Below are 17,867 nucleotides of genomic sequence, written 5' to 3'. Positions count from 1 at the left end.
TTTCAGCCAAAAAGAGTGTATAAAAGTTCAGTGTGTATTTTAGCAAAGTAGTAAGTTAATGTGTGATGTTCCCATCGAACACCTTAACACACATGGATTTTCAGATAACTGTGTTGGTTTTTCGTCCGCAAAGTTTGATTTTTCGGCATTGAGGCGCCGTTATACCGATGGGAAAGATTGTGTTCCTAGGCATGGGATGAGGATTTGTTCTGAACGTTTTTCGGAGAGAGAAGTGTGGTAGTTGTGATCACAACCACCATCACAAGTTTTTGTATCTCTTGCATAGTGCGTCATTCTCTTTCAGACCATTGGATCCGGCTGTCCAGGTGACATTGTTAACCTTCTCCATTTTGGATGGGCATACCGTTCCGAAGCGCTTGGTATATAATGTCCAGAAAACAGTGTAATATCCTTTGTGGGTCTGTAATGATGTTATTATTTTATTTAATACATCCGCTATTCGGATTGCTAAGCGGACGGCTCCAACTTCCCCTCCTTTGTTCTTGTATTTTGAAGGGTCATGCTATCATAATGATTACCAGAGTAGTCAACTACGACAATTGGTTCCTCGTGCTTTCGTACATCCAGGAGTCTGTGTATACTGTGGTCTCATCATATTGAAACTTCACCCGAATGAACTTTTGAGCCTGCCCTACCACCCCTTCTAGTGTAGGTGTGTATCCATATTTTTAGTAGCGGAGTGTTCTTATGCGGGGTCACGGGATCAGTGCCACGCCTATCATGGCGTGCAGTAGTTTTCTTTCACGGGGGGGGGGCTGTCTTATTTTTGTTTTGAGTCACCTCTTTCTATTTAAAGGGGATATATGGCCCTGTTAAGTTCGGGCTCCTACTTATTAATGAAAGCCGCCGGGGGCTCATGTATTCGCGTCGCCTCCGCTGGTAGCTGCTATCCCGTGTCCCTTTCATGTAGCCGCACGAACGCCAAGTTCAGAGACGCGGAGAGCGTGTTTTGTGCCCGTCCTTTTGTGTGTCAAAAGACGGGGGCGATTAGCCTGAGTATCTCTGTCGCGTCGGAGGTGGCTGGGTCATTCGGCATGACAAGCTGACGGGAAGCTGAATGATGGTGTGTCTCATAGTGTCGGAAAGGCGCGCGGTGTAAGTTTTTGAGAATCTGCGAAGCCGGCGCCGGGCGCGCTCCGTTGACGGGTCGTTCGCCTCGATGACGGTCGCCTGGGCTGGCAGCATCTCTTCCCGTGGGCTGTTCAGGCGGGCGGCGGCGCCCCTTTAGTCTGGAAGGGGATTAGCCCCGACTCCCTCTTTGTCCCGGCGCGCGCGCAGACAAGGCGCCAAGGCGAGGACGCGGGAGGAGGTCAGCCGCGCGAAGACCGCTCCAAGCCGTCGGCTTGGCTTTTGAGCAGATGCCACTCGCTGAACGTAATGGTGTGTCCACTTTAGGCCGCAGATGTCCTGTATTTGCTGGTCGGGTGCTATAACGTGCGTGGGAAACGCAGTATGAGTGCATAAGAGAGAGTGTTGGGTCACGTGACCGCAGGTGGGGACACAGGTGTGATTGCTGGTTCCTGTGGCCAATCAATGGTTTTTATTAACTGTTTTGAAAGGTTTTTCTCTCTTTCTTGAACGCCCCCATCTTGGAGGCGGGGTTTTTGGCATCAAAACCGGAGTGTTAGGTTTGGTCCGGGGTCGGTCGAGAGGGGATCTAGTTCAGTATAGATCTCGGCCGAACAGGCTGCTGCTGTCAGAGTGACAATGTAACCGTCACTCTGACCTGATGTAAAGTTGGAGTAATGTAAATAGTGTAAATAAACCTAATATCCAGCAAGGAAGGCAGTCCTCATCCCTCACCGGCTCCAAGCATCGGTCGTCGGTCATCGGAGCGAGTCGAGATCGTCCTCTCGGCTCGCGCATCAAAAGAACATCACTATTTCGTCTCCATCAGTTCGCCAAGAAGATGGAGAGGCGAAATTTAACTGGCCCCTCCCGCTTCGGTATTTACATCCGCTTCCTTGTTGCTAAGAGAGTGCATTGTTTCTCCGATTTGTTGACATTCGTTAGGAACACACAAGTTGATAGCCTATTCATCACAATTAACACCAACATCCTACTTAGGATGACTGCAGCGTGAAGGCCTCTCCTATTCACCTTCACCCGCTGTTGTCCTGCGTTTCCCGAGTCAATTCTTTGCCCCGAACAGTTATCTTGTTCCTAGATCAAGAGATGGCCGTCCCCTTCTTTGAGGCCCGTCTATGCATGTTGATTCTGTTATCTTGGTGGTCCAACATTTGTTAGCTCCACTGATGGTCAGAATTGCGAGGTTGACAACTGCCTTGTAGGCTGTCCTAATGAAGGTGTTTCTTTCAGTTTCTTTGGTGGGGCTGAATTTGTGGTACGACAGGCTCTGCAGTATTCTGGTCATTATCACTGGTTGCATAAGTCTTATCGGTTTTTTTAACACAAAAGTCTTTTGTTCGGGTTACACAGATTTCACTGACGTCACATCCATCACGGAAATAGCGCCAGTAGAACGAAGCAAGCGGCCAATAAATGGTGCACCCCTGCCCACAGGGTCTCATTGCGGGGAAGCAACCTTTCGTAGTAAAGGGTGCGCTTTACTTAGGGTTGTTCGTTTTCGGGTTTTGTAGCGTAAGTTACACTGGCCGAGGTTGAGCAGTTGCGCGTGGACTTTGAAGGGCGGTTCTGCGCAAGCGCGAAGAGCATTCGATTTGATTAGATTGCATTGGATTGGCTTGGCTTCGATTGGATTGAATTGGATTGGATTAGATTAGATTAGACTCGATTAGATTAGATTGGATTGGATTTAATTGGATTGGATTTGGGCTTAATTCGATTGAATTAGATTGGATTTTATTTAATTGGATTGTACTGGATTGGATAATCGAATAAAATTGGAGTACCGGTGTGTAGAGAATTGGGTCTGTACATTCGCTGGTCTGCGCATTCCAGAGCAGTGACGTCATAGCCGCAGCAGACGCACTCGCGCCGGCGCGTGCCCAGCTGTGTGCCTCCGTTGCGCAGTACCCAAGTCTGACGCTGCGCCAGAGCCGCTTGATAGCCATTTCGCCTTGAAAGAGCCCAAGAAGCCGGACGGTCTCAAGGGGTCATGGAATAAGGACTCTTCACCAAGGCGAACTGCTTCATAGGGATGTTTATTCCTCCTCCTCCTCGTGTGGCTCCTGGAGAGCCATGCTGCGCATGCGCGAGAAGCAGTGACTGGACTGGACTGGACCCGAGTGGAGCGGATTGAGTTGGACTGGACTAGACTGGACTGTACCGGATTGAATTGAATTGAGTTGGAATAAAAATTGTTTTAGCAGCAGTAAGCATGATAATCACCTAATCCTAAATAACCAGGAAACCTAAGAATAACCAGCTGAATCTTAGCTCACGCTACGTATATCCTGGCATAGCCGAGCTAAGCCACTGATATTTATATTTTAGCACGAAAGTGTTTCATGCTGCGATACACCCACTTTTCACTGACGTCATATCCGTAACAAAAATGCCGCTAGTACACCTTTGCCGAAGTGACCCGCCAGCAGGTAGTCACTCGCCAAGCGCACCCAACACCAGCCGCCGACCCGCTAATCACGCCCAGCTGGAGATTTCGCTGTGCACTTTACTTTCGTGTTTTACCGATTCCTATGATAAAGAAATAAACATATTTTTTTATTTTTTTCTTCCTGATTCTTGGTTCAAAGTGTTGCTTGTGGGAAATAACTCATTAAAGATTATCTGTGTTTGGCGATTTTGAGTTGGCAACTACCCGCTTGTCTAACACCCCACCGAGCAATAGTTCTTATGTGGCTCTTCTCTGGGATAATCTTTCTACGTATTTTTGCGCACGACGCTAAGTGAATCTATGAAAATGATGGACTTAGCAATGTTACGTTCGATAATGTGATTTAAAACAAGAAATATACCTTATGCTTCCGCCGTAAAGATGCTGGAATTCACATTCATTGTTTTGCAAGCATTGAAGTTTGGTCCGTGTGCAGCATAACACACTGCAGTGGATGTTTTTGATGCATCACTAAAAAATTCTTCCGCCCCATATTTCGCCTGGAGATACATTAAAGGGGTCCTGAAATACCTTCCGCCGATGCATGGATGTACATGTAACCAAATGAGACAACGTATTAGCAATCTTCTCCCGCAAGAATTTAGTTAAAGCGATGAGTATTAGCTGAGAAATTGTAAATCAAAAACCGCGCATCATCGTCGCGCCGCGTTTCCTTCTCCTTTCAACTTCCTCTCCGCTGTTGACGGCGCGAAAGCCTTCCCTCCCGTGTTGCTGCGCTCCTCGGCGGTGACGTACTTCCGCTGCTCATACTGTCGTCTGCTACGGGCAAGCTTTGTTGACACCTTCAATCACTCACTCCACTCAAGGCTGGAAAAGCGAACGAAAAATCTAGCCGCATTTTTGCGGCGGCCTGGCCTTGCCCTTTCGCGGTGTGCGTTGCTGCAGGGCAGCGCGTGACTTTTAATCGGCGGCGAACATGTGTTGTTGTTGCAAAAGCTTCGTTGTCTAGGTATACCTAATGCCCTTCTCATGTGGATCGAAGCGTACCTTTCTGAAAGACAGCAGTGCGTGATTCTTGACGGTGTGTGCTCATCAAGCGTCGGTGTATTGTCAGGAGTGCCGCAAGGGTTAGTTTAAGGGCCCCTGCTTTTTCTTATTTGTATAAATGATATCTCTGACAATCTCTCTAGCCGTTTTCGATTGTACGCTGACGATTGCTGCATTTACAATAACATTACCTCTGAAGCGGACACCGTTCAATTGCAGAATGACGAACTCTATAGTTTCTTGGTGTGATTCATGGAGAATGACATTAAATGTGTCGAAGTGTAAATTGGTGAGGTTTACGAACAAAAAACAGCCTCGGATTTCAAATTACGTCATGGCCGGGGCTACCTTGCCGGTTGCATCAGAATATAAATATCTAGGGATCATTTTTTCTGCCAACCTGTCTTGGAACGCTCATATTAATTACTTAACATTAAAGGGTAGTCGCGTGCTAAATTTTTTGAGGCGCAATTTTAGACAGGCACCAACTAAGTTGAAAGAAACACTATACATATCCGATGTGCGTCCTATATTGGAATATGCTTGCAGTGCCTGGGACCCCTCAACAAAATCAAATATAGAAGCCCTAGAGCGTGTACAGGCACGAGCAGCACGCTTTGTGGCAAGCAATTATAACTTCACCGTAAGATCAGCTGACATTCGTTCAGGATTACAATGGCCTCTGTTAGCTGACCGGCGAAAATACCTACGACTGTCCCTATTTTACAGCATATTCATGAACAGAACAGGCATCGACAAGGATCAGTATATAAGACCACCTACCTATGTGTCACCCCGTACTGACCATTCTTTAAAACTGCGTGAATACGCGTCCAGGATCAACGCATTCAAATACGCCTTTTTTCCAAGGACCACGCATGAGTGGAACGGCTTGCCAGAGGAAATTGTCTCTGCGCCTCCCTCATCTTTTGTTAGAAATTTGCACAATTTTTTGTTGGACTAATCCCTACTGTACATTTCTGATGCGTTCCGTCCTAATTGCTTTTTATTTTATTTTATTGCACTGTGTAACCGATAGCACTCTTCTCTTTTTGCGTTTTTGCTTTGTATTTGCAATGTGATGCCTTATTTATGACAGTGTAAGTCAACACTTTGTTGTTTCAACCATACAGCCTTTTACCCGCAACCATTTTTTGTTATATTGACTGTACTGTATTCCTTTGCTTGTTTTCCCCGCTACAATAATGCCCGTGAGGGCGATGTAGGTGCCTGTATAAATACATATAAATAAACAAACTCGCAGCCGCTCGGGGGAGATCGTGCGCTCGGTCCCTCATGCCCCTCATGCACCGCGCACTGTTTATCCAAAAAGCACCGTATCAGATGTGGCCCCGCTGGTGCCGGGTCTTATTTTGCGGTGGTGGTAATTCCTGCCGGCGGCATGTGAAAAAGACATTTTAAACCGATACAGAACCCGTGCACAAAACGCTTCAATTATGGGACCAGTTTAGGGTGCCTGGATGTTCCTCTTCGCCCGCCCCGGCGAGGAGGAACATCCAGGCACCCTAGACCAGTTCAGAGCCTTCTATTTACAGTATAGAAGGCTCTGGACCAGTTCAGCTTGGGGCGACGCGTGGTGGAGAGCGGCAACGTTGGCAAAACATGCTCCTGCGCGCCTCTCAGCTTTCTAGCGCTGGAGCGAGCGCCATTTCTTTGACAATATCAAACATCGGTTGCCTTGGCAACAGGGCACAAACCGCCCCAGAAGTCAGTTACGGTTGCGTGATCCCGGTTCAGCTCGGGGCTCTACCTCGCGACATGTTGGCAGTGCAGGCTTACCACTCACTCCCATTGGGAAGTGTGAGATGCGTTTGGCATTACAGGAGGCTATGGTGTGTGTGTTGTGGACGCCTTTGTTTCGCAATGAAATGCGACGTTGTGCTTCTGCGGGTGGATAGTGCTTCCCATGGTCTGGATTATCTTTCTCGAGCGACGTACGACTCAACCTCGCATGGGGTATGTGCAGTGTGCGTGGCTAAAAGCAATCTCGGCTTGCGCGCCAGAGTTAAGTGACTTGCTGTTCGTCCCCGCAACCGCGCGCGAGGTGAGTACCGAATTTACAACGGGCAGGAGGAGGCAACCCATCGTCTGTCAATCGGGGTTCAGACTTGCAACGCATGTTGTGACGTTGTGCTCGTTCGAAACGCATCTCTGGATTGTTTGGAAGTTGAATAAAATGTATGCGTTAAACCTGGGCATTCGGCTCAGGGCGTTCCCTGCGATTGCACGAAAGAAGTGCCACGGGGCTTCAACGCTTTCTTTATGAAACGTACTCAGGTAAGAGAATATCCATGTCGTGTTATGGCCGTGTTGCATTCAATACGAACGGTTAAGCGTTTGTTTACACTTGTTTCGTTTGTTGTAAAATGTCCAAGCACTCCGACACTCCGCTGGCAGATCAGCCGGCGGGCCGACGCTGAGCAGACGACTCATCTCTTTGCCGGAAGTGCGTGAAAAAGCCGCCCAATAGCAGGATGTATAGCTCGTGACGAACATCTGGGAATCGATGATGTAGACATGTGAAGATGGCGGCGTCCAAAAACACGAAGGAAAGGGTGAGAAAAATGCGACAAACTTTGCAACAAAAGTGTGAGCTTTCCGCTGCGCGTAAAAGAGTAATACTTGGCCCAGATGACCTTGACGACCCAATCGAACGATTGCGCTACTTCATTTAGTGTGCTCAAAACGCCTTTCATGGCCCCTTTAAATGCTGCAAAATGGCAGTTGTGGGCACAGTGTTTTCTTAAATTGCGCGAACGACAAATCACACAGTACAGGACGAAGATGCCATGGGGCTATAGAATCAATGAGAGATGTTTTAAAAGTGTCTAAAAACGAGACAGAAAGGTCAGAGGCCTCTTGCCTCGCCCTGAGCGAGAAAGGCGCAGAAATAGATGGGCGATTTAAAAACAGTTGGGATGTAGCTGTATCGCTCATTATAGACTTAATGGGATGGTGAGACATTGATGAAACTTTAAACGCATATAGTAAATCGACATACTCGCGCTGGTACCCTAGGCACCATCTGTCACACTCGACGTACAGACTTTGCACAGGGCTAGTCCTGAAAGCACCAGACACAAGTCGAAGGCCCAAGTGCTGCAATGGGTCGAGCATTCTCAAAGCAGTTTCCCTTCCTGAACCATACACAACACTCCAATAGTCTAACCACGAGCCTACCAGGCTGGTAAACACTCGCAGCAGAAGTTGTTTGTCAGCACAGTATGAGTGATGCGACCAGACCTTGAGAATATGCACTGTTTTAAGACATTTTTGTTTTAGTTGTTTGATATGAGGGATAAAGGAAAGTTTTTCATCAAGGACTATGCCTAGGAACTTGTGTTCTTTTTTGACCGGAATCGAGACACCATTCAGTTTGATGTCTGGATCTGGCCTGATCACACGCGTTTTGGAGAACACAACACAAGTGCTCTGAACTGGGTTTAGCTTAAAACCGTTCTGATCAGCCCAGCCAGCTAGCTTACTTGGCGTTCGCAAGTGGCGTTCGCAAGCTGGACTTGGCGTTCGCAAGTTGACATATTACACGACTTGAAAGATATTTGGACATCATCTACATACATAGTACAGGAAATTGTTAGTGGCAACGCCTTTCCAAGTGAGTTCATCTTGACTATGAACAACGTGCAGCTCAAAACGCCACCTTCAGGCATACCATTTTCCTGTACAAAAACATTTGAAAGGGCAGTACCAACTCTTACACGAAAGGTTCGTTCTGCCAGGTAGCTATAAATAGGATTAAACATATTGCCCGAAACACCGAATGATTTCAGGTCGCTAAGTATCCCGTATCGCCAAGCGGTGTCGTAGGCTTTCTCAAGATCAAAAAAGACCGTAGCACAACACTGTTTGTGGACAAAGGCATCCTTTATATACCACTCAAGCGCAACGTGTTGGTCGTTTGTGGATCGCCCCAGCCTGAAGCCAGCCTAGCAGCTCTCGAGAAGACCATTGTACTCTAAGAAGTACACGAGCCTCCTGTTAATCATCTTCTCGAGAAGCTTGCACAGGCAGCTTGTGAGGGCGATGGGTCGATAACTGGCGGGAGAAGAAGGGTCCTTACCCTCCTTCAGGAACGCTACTACAATAGCCTCCCTCCAGCCATAAGTTGTTGTATAGGTGTAGGAGTGTTTTAATAGTATCTGGGTGTAGGTGTTGTATCATAGTGTATGTAACCTGATCTGCGCCTGCAGCTGAAGGTTTACATGTGCTCAGAGCAGCCCTCAGCTCATATAGTGTAAATTCAGAATTGTAACCAGATTTTGACCTGTTATTATCATGTAAGGACTTCTTTTCACAAGCGGTTTTATGTCTCAGGAAAGTGTTTATGTACTGTGCAGAGCTGGAAACGTGTTGGAAGTGTTGTGCAAGTGTGTTAGCCTGGTCTTCGAGTGTGTCCCCTGTTGTACTGAGCAGGGGCAGGCTATGTGTATGTTGTCCATTCAGTTTACGTATTCTTGTCCATACCTTGTGAGTGTCTCTGCATGAGTTAATAGATGTAAGGAAAGCGCACCAACTCTCCCTTTTCGCCTCACGACGCACACGCTTTCAAAAGGGCTTTGCCCGTTTAAACGAGATCAGGTTATCCGACGTGGGGTACCGGCGAAGGACACCCTATGCCTTGTTCTAGGCCTCTCGCGCCCGCCTACAGTCCTCGTTCCACCAGGGCCTCCTTGGTTGCAGGACGCAATGCAGGCCTGGGGCATGGACTTTTCGGCGGCGTCGAGTATGTGTGCCGTGACGAGTCGGGCTGCTTCCTCCACGTGTAGGTGTTTTATGGATGTGTGGTGTAGTTGAGATGTTTGTGTGAATTTTCTCCAGTTTGCTTTTGATCCATTAAACCTTTTATGGTAAGATGGACTGCTCGGGCCTATACCTATATATGTTAATGAAGTGGGGAAATGGTCACCACCATATGGGTCTGTGCCCACACCCCACTCAAGACATGGAAAGAGAACTGCGGAACCAATAGCCAAGTCAAGATGCGAGTATGTCATCATCATCATCATCACCAGCATGTCTACGCCCACTGCAGGGCAAAGGCTTCTCCCATTATTCTCCAATTACCTCGGTCCTGTGCCAACTGTGACCAATTTATCCCCGCAAACTTCTTGATCTCATCTGCCCATCTTTCTGCCGCCCCCTGCAACGCTTGCCTTCTCTAGGGATCCACTCTGTTACCCTTAATGACCAGCGGTTATCTTGCCTTCGCAAGCCGACAGCGATGGCGTAGAGGTAGAACACCCGTCTCGCGTGCAGAAGGACCGTGGTTCGAATCCCGGTGCCGGACAATTCCCACCGGATTAAAAAAAAAGATCCGCGTATTGATGGAATTGCACAAAGGGGCTTGGGGTGCGGCCTGACCCTGGCGACCATTGCCGGTAATGCACTCCCTCACCAGAGCAGGATTGGCCACCCTGGTGTAGTAATGGCCACAACCTCCCATGAATACGCCAACTAACCCTCAGCGAGTATGTATTGTGTCCTAAGTTATGGTATGTAGGCTGTTTTTAGTTGAAAAGGCATGCTCCAGAGGATGTAAGGAATTTCTCTATCAGACGACCTCGGGCAAGCGTTCTGGAGGAGCCCCAAAAAGAGTTGTGCGCATTAAGGTCGCCTGTTAGAATGTATGGTTCGGGCAGCTGGTGGACCAGCGCCTCGAAATCAGAGCTCGAAAGTGCATGATCAGGAGGAATGTAAATGGAGCATACCGTTATCAACCTAATAAATATTATCGTACGGATTGCTACAGCCTCAAGGACAGTGTTCAGAGTGACAGGGTGGCAGGCGAAGGATTTCCGGGCGACAATTGCCACACCTCCTGAACAGTGTGTGCAGCCAACCCTGTCCTTTCTGAATACGATGTACCTATTTAAGAATTTTTTTTGTTTAGAATTGAGGTGGGTTTCTTGAAGACACATGATACTTGGCTGACTGGCATGCAGAATCTCATACACATCGTCAAGATTTTTAAGGAGGCCTCTGCAGTTCCATTGGATGATGTTTTCTGTTCCCATTATTTACATTTAGGAATAACTGGAGTGTGTGTATGTTCATGTGTCGTCTTTCGGGGCTGTTATTGTAGGATTTTTAGGCTTTTCTGTCGGCTTGGACATCGGAGGCCGCTCCCTGCGCTGCGTTGCAGGCAGAAACGGCGTGACATCCATCTCCTCGTCGGACTCCACGAAGGGCCCTCTTTCGGGAGCCCTTCGTTTGAGCCGCCACCGCCGAGGGCGTCCGGGGCACCAGAGGTGGCACGGGAGGTGCGGTGGCGGTGGGAGCCGATGCGGGGCCCCCGGTGTCCATCCAGTAGGCACCCTCCAACCTACTGGAGGACGGGGAGGCAGAGGCGGGAGCGGCACCGGTCCCTACAGAAGAGGTTGTCACCACAACCGCTGCTGCCTCAGCAAGCGGCGTGGCAACGGATTGGGCTGCCTGAGGCACCCCAGGGGGGGGCGGCGGAAGGACCAGGGCAGACTCGCTGAAGAATGTCCCTGTGGACACCAAACGCCGCTCCGCCCCCCGGCGAGCCGCGTCGGCGTACCTCCCCAGGGGGAACGAGGCGAACCTGTTTCGCGCCTCTGCGAAGGTGATGTTCTCAGTGACCTTCACATTAATGATTGCCTTCTCCTGCTTAAACTTCTCGCACTTTCGAGAGTAGGCGGCGTGGGGTCCCTGGCAATTGGCACAGGGGAGGGTTGATGATAGACAATTATCAGATGGATGATCATGCTGAGCGCACTTTGCGCAGGTCAGACGACCACGGCAGGAGTTGGTTCCGTGCCCGAACCGCTGGCACTTAAAGCAGCGGCGCCGGTTCGGAATATAAGGACGAATGGAGCATCGGATGAACCCTGCGTTGATATGGTCAGGAAGTGAGGAGCAGTTGAAGGTCAGGATAATATGTTTCGTGGGGATTACATTATCATCTCTACGCATCGTGATGCGGCGCACGGCTGTGACACCCTGATCCTTTAGACCTTCAAGAATGTCGGCATCTGTCTCGTTAAGAAGATATGCCTCAGAGATCACACCCTGCGAGCTATTCAGGCTGCGGTGGGTGTGACCCTGATGTCCAGATCGACCATTTTCATCTGACCAAGAAGTGTGGTTGCCTGCTGCTGGTTTTTTACTTCAACAAGGACTTCACCTGTCCGTTGTTTTTTGGCATTATAGGTTTTCCCAATTATTCCATCAACGTATTTTGTAATCAAAAATACTGATTGTTAAGCAAGAGGGTGGGCTGTGTCAAGAGATTCGATAACAAGGAAACGGGAGTATTTGTCTGGCTTTGGGAAGCTCATGCTTGGAAGTGGAGGAAAAGATACTTCGGTGCGGCCTTTTTTCAGGGACCGATCACGTTTGGAGGGGGGTTTTGAATTTTCCATACAGCATAGAAAAAAAGAGGGGACGGGGGCACTTTCTTCTCAAACCTTACCCTGATAGCCTGAGAGGTCCCGGAGCTCCCTGCCTGGTAAACAGACAGGGAGCCCATCCACCGGAGCTTGACCTGGGCTCCGACGGCCACCGTTTGAGGCTTCTACCCTTCACCTTTAAACACATCACCACGGTAGGTTACAGTTTATGTTGGGGGCTCGGGGTCCGCGGTGTCGCCAACACCGTCACCATGAATACTCAAGGTGCCCCGTGGAGGTTCGAGCACTGGTAAAAACCCCCACAAAATATCAATACGAAATTCAGTTTCATCTCAACTAAAACTGAGTGGAAATTCGAAAGTAATAAACTCAATGGAAAAACTATGAAAACAAGCTGGCGGCTATTCTAAAGAAATACAACAAATCCTCGATAGAATTACAATATAAATTCTTCATAGCGCTGTCTCTTGAAGCAACTATAATGAACCGTGGATTAAGCTCGGGTTTTTATTGATTGATAGCACGGTCTACGAACGGTCGGTTATTCAATAAACAAGTTCTTCCACTGCCACAGAAACTAAGCACAACATACTTTCAACTACACATCACCAAAAACTTGAGCACTCATAAAAACTTGGGTAAACAATTGTGCGAAATTCGGTTAAATCTCAACTGAAACTCCACAGAAATTACGAGTAATAAACTCAACGGAAAATAAATAAAAACTCGGTGGCAACTTTTCCACAGAAACACAAAAATTCTCAACAGAATTACAATAGAAATTCTTCACTTTACGATATCTTAGATCAAGAATAATGGACCGTTCATTGAGCTCTGGTGTTTAACTATAGATAGCACGGTCAACTAATGGCAGAATTTTCCAGTAAACAAGTGTTTTCACAGCAAAAGGAACTAAACCCAAAAATATTTCAACTACCAATCAACAAAACCACAACGAGCACTCACAAAAACATCGAAAAAATATCAATACGAAATTCAGCTGAATCTCAACTGAACCTCAATAGAAATTCGGCGTAATAAGCGCAACATAAAATCAATAAAAATACGGTGGCTGCTTTTCCACAGAAACAGAAAAATCCTCAACAAAATTACAATAGACATTCTTTGCTAGAGGATCTCTTAGATCAAGAATAATGGACCGTCAATTGAGTTCTGATGTTTAACTAGTGATAGCGCGGTCAACGAATGGCGGGCTTTGTCAATAAAGAAATGCTTTCACCCCAACAGAAACTGAGCACAACAACCTTTCAACTAAACATGAAGAAAAACACACCGAGCACTTGTAAAAACCTTGACAAACATCAATACGAAATTATGTTGTATCTCAACTGAAAGTCAACGGAAAATCAACGTAACAAACTCAACGGAGAATTCATGAAAACACAGTGGACACTTTTCCCCAGAACCACAACGAATCCTCAACAGAATTACCATAGGAATTCCTTGAATATTCAAAAATATTTGTTACGACAAATCAACAAAATATTGATTGAAACTCAACAAAAATTTTTGAATGTCATGCGTATATCCTTAGACTACTTACAATGCCATCGGGGGCGGGTAGCAGATCCGGCGGCGAACTCAGCGGCAACGCAAGTGGTCCCGACGCCACGCCCACCTGTGAGTAGATGCCATGGGAAACGCATCTAAAGCTGCAGAGCTGGATATAGTCATTCTATGCCTGACCTAGCTCCTACTCACATCAAAATATAAGCAAACCATGCAAGAATTCAGCCACAGTGAGTACGTGCAATAATTCAATATATCCGTGTTCGATATGTTCGGCTGTACAAGGTCCAACGTGCTAATGAAACCACGGTTTGCATCTAATGGCAATATAATGTGCTTTTATCAATAAATCGAATTCACACAGTTGCATGGGGCGGAAAATTCGTCTGCTTTGCACTTCATTGCTAGGAACGAACGTGTACGTGGAAAATTTCCTTTGCTAACTAGCAAGAGTCAGTCTTTTTGTTTTTGTTTTTGTTCCGGACAACTACTACGCACTTCAACCAATGTCGGGAAATCTGCATTTCAATGGCCTACAAATCTGCTTGCACAACATATCCTTTCAAAAAACACCGAACTCACCTCTTTTCCTTCGGCTTCATGTTCTTTTGGTGCTGTCGTTAAAAACACCGATATTATGAGATGGGCCAATAGCTGGTTGCAAGCCGCCATGACTTGTCAGCCGCCAATAAGGCGTAAAACAGGCCACACGCAAGAAGACCGAGTCAACGCTCACACCGCTAGCTATATCTCCCAGGTACGAAGGTCCTCCTTCTTCGCTGACGGAACACGGTACGTGGGATCTCTTCCGCAACTGGTGGACGTTCCACGGATGGTGTGCCGCGCCCCTCAGCGTGTCTACGTCTCGTGGCTACCAGTGCACCACAGAATACGCTACTGTTCACACCGCGGGCTGGAAGGGGCGCGAGGAGTTCGGTAGCATAGAGTTTTCAACAAATATCAATAGATGCAGATCTAGCGCTACTGTCCAGTGAGATTCCGATGGAGGAAAGAATACTCAGGAGAGGCCCCTGGCATCCCAATGCATTGCGAAAAGTGTGAAGGAAGTGACGTCATTTTTCTTGACCCCATGGACAATGTTGCTTACTTGTTTACAACTCCGGCGGCCAAATTTAGGCAAATAGAACGGACAAATTTTTAAGGCGCTTGGTATGTGGCTGCCTCGCTACGCTTGTAAACCAGCGCAGTCGCTACGGCAAGCGTTTTTAGATTAGGCCAGTTTGAAAGCTCCGCCGTCGGAGGCGGCCTTAACTCAAACCCCAGCCGCAGCGGCGCTTACGTCGCGTCGAGATCGGCGGAGCGAGCCGCTGCCGCCGCCGGCGACCTGCCGGGAAAATCCCCTTCGCTCAGCGTTGGCGAGAGCCACAGTTCGTTCTTTGCTCACTTTGTGTTTCTTCGTTGTGAAGTGAAGTGAAATTTATCGCTGCTGAGACGTAGCGCGCAGACCGCACTGCTGTACGACCCCAAACAATGCTCCCGTCGTCTGCGTTCGCCATCCCGTGAGCCTGTTGCTATGACGACGACAAACGCTACTTTGCGAGGCTTAAGAGCTGAAAACCCGTCCTTCTATTTCAAAAACAAAGGCCCTTTTTTGATTGAAACTTTGGGTGAGGGCTAGAATGGGCACATTGAAGGCGAAATCAACAGCTTAGAACATGACATCGCACCGAGGAATTAGCGACGAAGCTGTTTTCACTTCGAAGCGAGAGGGCAGCGCGACGCCATGTTAGTCAAATCAAACCGGAGACAGCAAAGAATGATGGGATAGAGTGCTGGGCTCAACAGGGTCAAGTCATGGCGGGACTCGGCTTCACAAATATGACGTCAGGGCCTCTCCTAACCTTTTCTTTCCTCCATGGAGATTCCCATGTTGTTTACTTGGCTTGGCTCACGCATGAGCCTAAAAGTTGGCTGCGACTGCCACATCTGTTATTTCGGTTCCTTGAGGATCCTTAGGTTATTTTACCCACATACATCATAAAAGTGTTTCCGTCATGAATATTTTAAAAGCGGCACCCAACGTCTACCAGAAAGAGAAATATTGTTTCTCCTCTTGTTTGCGAGGTTTCGTTCCACAAAAAGGGACGTTGCAAGCCAGGCCAAGTAATAAAGTAACGCTGCGATCTGCTATGGCGGCTCCCAAGACATGAGAGTGCAGCGACACATTTTCTTGTGGCATTTTTGAAAGAACAACCATGTTCAGAAACTTGACTGGAGTGCCTTTTGTTTTGTTACTGCGGAGAAAACCGATTCAAATCTGGTTTTTCAGTGCCGCGGGCGCCGAATACCAAGGTGTGGTGAACCCCATCATGAAGTGCACTGTTATGAATACAATTGTTTTCTGCCAGCTGTCGCTGCTGGGCTACAAAGGAGGCGACATCTTTCTTCTGACGCTTTTCCCGCGTGAGGAACGAATATGAAGAAAGAAACGTCTGGAACAATAGCTCTGTTGCTGCCCACGCAAAGACGATGTGAGCCTGCCCTTGCTGCATTCCAGGTGGTCATGACCTTGCCTTGGAGTAACATCTGGACAGTGCTCTACGCGGTTGGGCGGTTCCGGGAGCTTCCGAGCTGCGTTCTGCATTTCGAACACGGGTTTTGTGCTTGGAGTGTCGTACTGTTTTACGTTATGTGATACAAACTGAGGTAAGTACGATAACCTCATACTTTGATAGTGGGCCAGCTTGCACGTGCTGTTTAATGCTCAGGTTCAGGTGTACTAGGCGCATGTTTCAATGGGGCCGTGGCGATGTACTTTCCTGTTCTGTACTCGAAATTCCCGAAAGCATGGGTGTCGTTTTACCACCTTCCGATGTGTAAACATTTGCGATGGTCACTAAGAAAGAAATCTCATATAAGCGGCTTCCCAGAAACTAGGTATGCATGGAGCGGCGACAGAGCGCGTTAAGGCCTGTTTCACAATCCGCACTCTGCCAGATCAAACGCTAGGTGTTGTCAATGGGACCGGGAGGTCGCCGCAGACCCAAAACTGTTTTTTTGCATATTTTTCCGAAATACCAAACACACATGAGGTTCACTTTTTGTGTGCGGGGCCAAATGGAGCCTCCAGAGGGACTTCGGCTCCTTCCATTGCGTTTCGCCTACATGGCACTAACGAAGCACGTAGGTTTGGCGCTTCTCAAGAGCCAACTTAGCGAAAAAGTATCCAACAAACAATTAGTTAATCATCATCAAAGTTAATCATCAACTTCCCCTATTGAAAGTACGTAACTTGAAAATTGGTCCCCAAGTTTTACAATGGATAGAAGTATTTCTTTCTAAAAGAACTCAGTTTTGTCTGTCAACCAAAGCAACTCCCCTGAGGTACCTGTGCGCTCAGGTGTACCTCAGGGCTCTGTGCTAGGACCCTTACTTTTGCTGATATACATTAACGACCTGCCTAGTAATATTTCTTCTTCTATTTGCCTCTTTGCTGATGATTGTGTGCTTTATCGTAACATTACTAGTTCCTCTGACGCTGAATGCCTACAATCTGACCTTAATAATATTTCTACTCATTGCAAACTTTGGCATATGGAGCTCAACATTACTAAATGTAAAATGATGAGGATATCCCGTAATCAAGTAATTTGTCCTGGTTATTTTCTTAACAGTACTCCATTAGAGTCCGTAGTCGAATATAAATACCTTGGTGTGCACATAACTAACAACCTCTCCTGGTGTCGACATATTGATTTTTAACATCTAAGGCTAACAGCATCCTTGGATACTTAAAGCGAAATTTTTTCTTAGCACCTTCTCTCAAAAAACAGTTATATGTTACTTACGTGCGCCCCATACTAGAGTATGCTCCGTCAACTTGTGATCCCGGATATACTGATCTAACTACCCAACTTGAAGCTGTTCAAATCCGTTCTGTGAGATTCACACTTTCTAACTGTCATCGTACGGCCAGTGTAAGTTCTTTGAAATCCAGTCTGAACCTAACTCCTCTCGCAACACGTAGAAACCTGTTTCGTCTATGCCTATTCCAGAAAGTGTATCATAATAACCATGTACTAAAATCACGCTGGATACGACACGCACGTTTCATATCTGAACGTCTTGACCTTCGTCACAAAGTTCATATCCCGCACCAAAACACTGTCACCTACTCTCATTCTTTTTTGCCGAAAACGTGCCATGAGTGGAACCACCTGCCTGCTTGATAAGCTTGCATTAGTAACCCTGACCATTTCCGGGAAGCTTTGTCAAATTAAAAATTCTTGTAAGTATTTTTTTCTTTGTTGTGTAATACTTTCTAGTAAGGAGTGCTTTTTCGTTTATAGTTGTTTACAGTTTCTTTTTTAGTGTATTGTATGCTTGTGTCGATC

General features: G+C 47.3%; 1 protein-coding gene across 1 annotated transcript in view; it reads right to left on the bottom strand.

Moving 5' to 3' along the window:
* The window catches only part of LOC144167898 (fibronectin-like), a 103,238-nt gene that overhangs the window by 30,231 nt on the left and 55,140 nt on the right, over positions 1-17,867 (bottom strand). Inside the window, exon 2 of the mRNA XM_077697034.1 lies at positions 13,547-13,621. The gene's annotated coding sequence lies outside the window, so the exon portion shown is untranslated. The remainder of the gene's footprint in view (positions 1-13,546; positions 13,622-17,867) is intronic.

The sequence above is a fragment of the Haemaphysalis longicornis genome, unplaced genomic scaffold (assembly GCF_048455015.1).
Source record: "Haemaphysalis longicornis isolate Haplotype H1 unplaced genomic scaffold, Haemaphysalis longicornis Haplotype H1 scaffold_2, whole genome shotgun sequence".
NCBI lineage: Eukaryota > Metazoa > Arthropoda > Arachnida > Ixodida > Ixodidae > Haemaphysalis > Haemaphysalis longicornis.
This window is presented reverse-complemented; position numbering and strand designations above follow the sequence as displayed.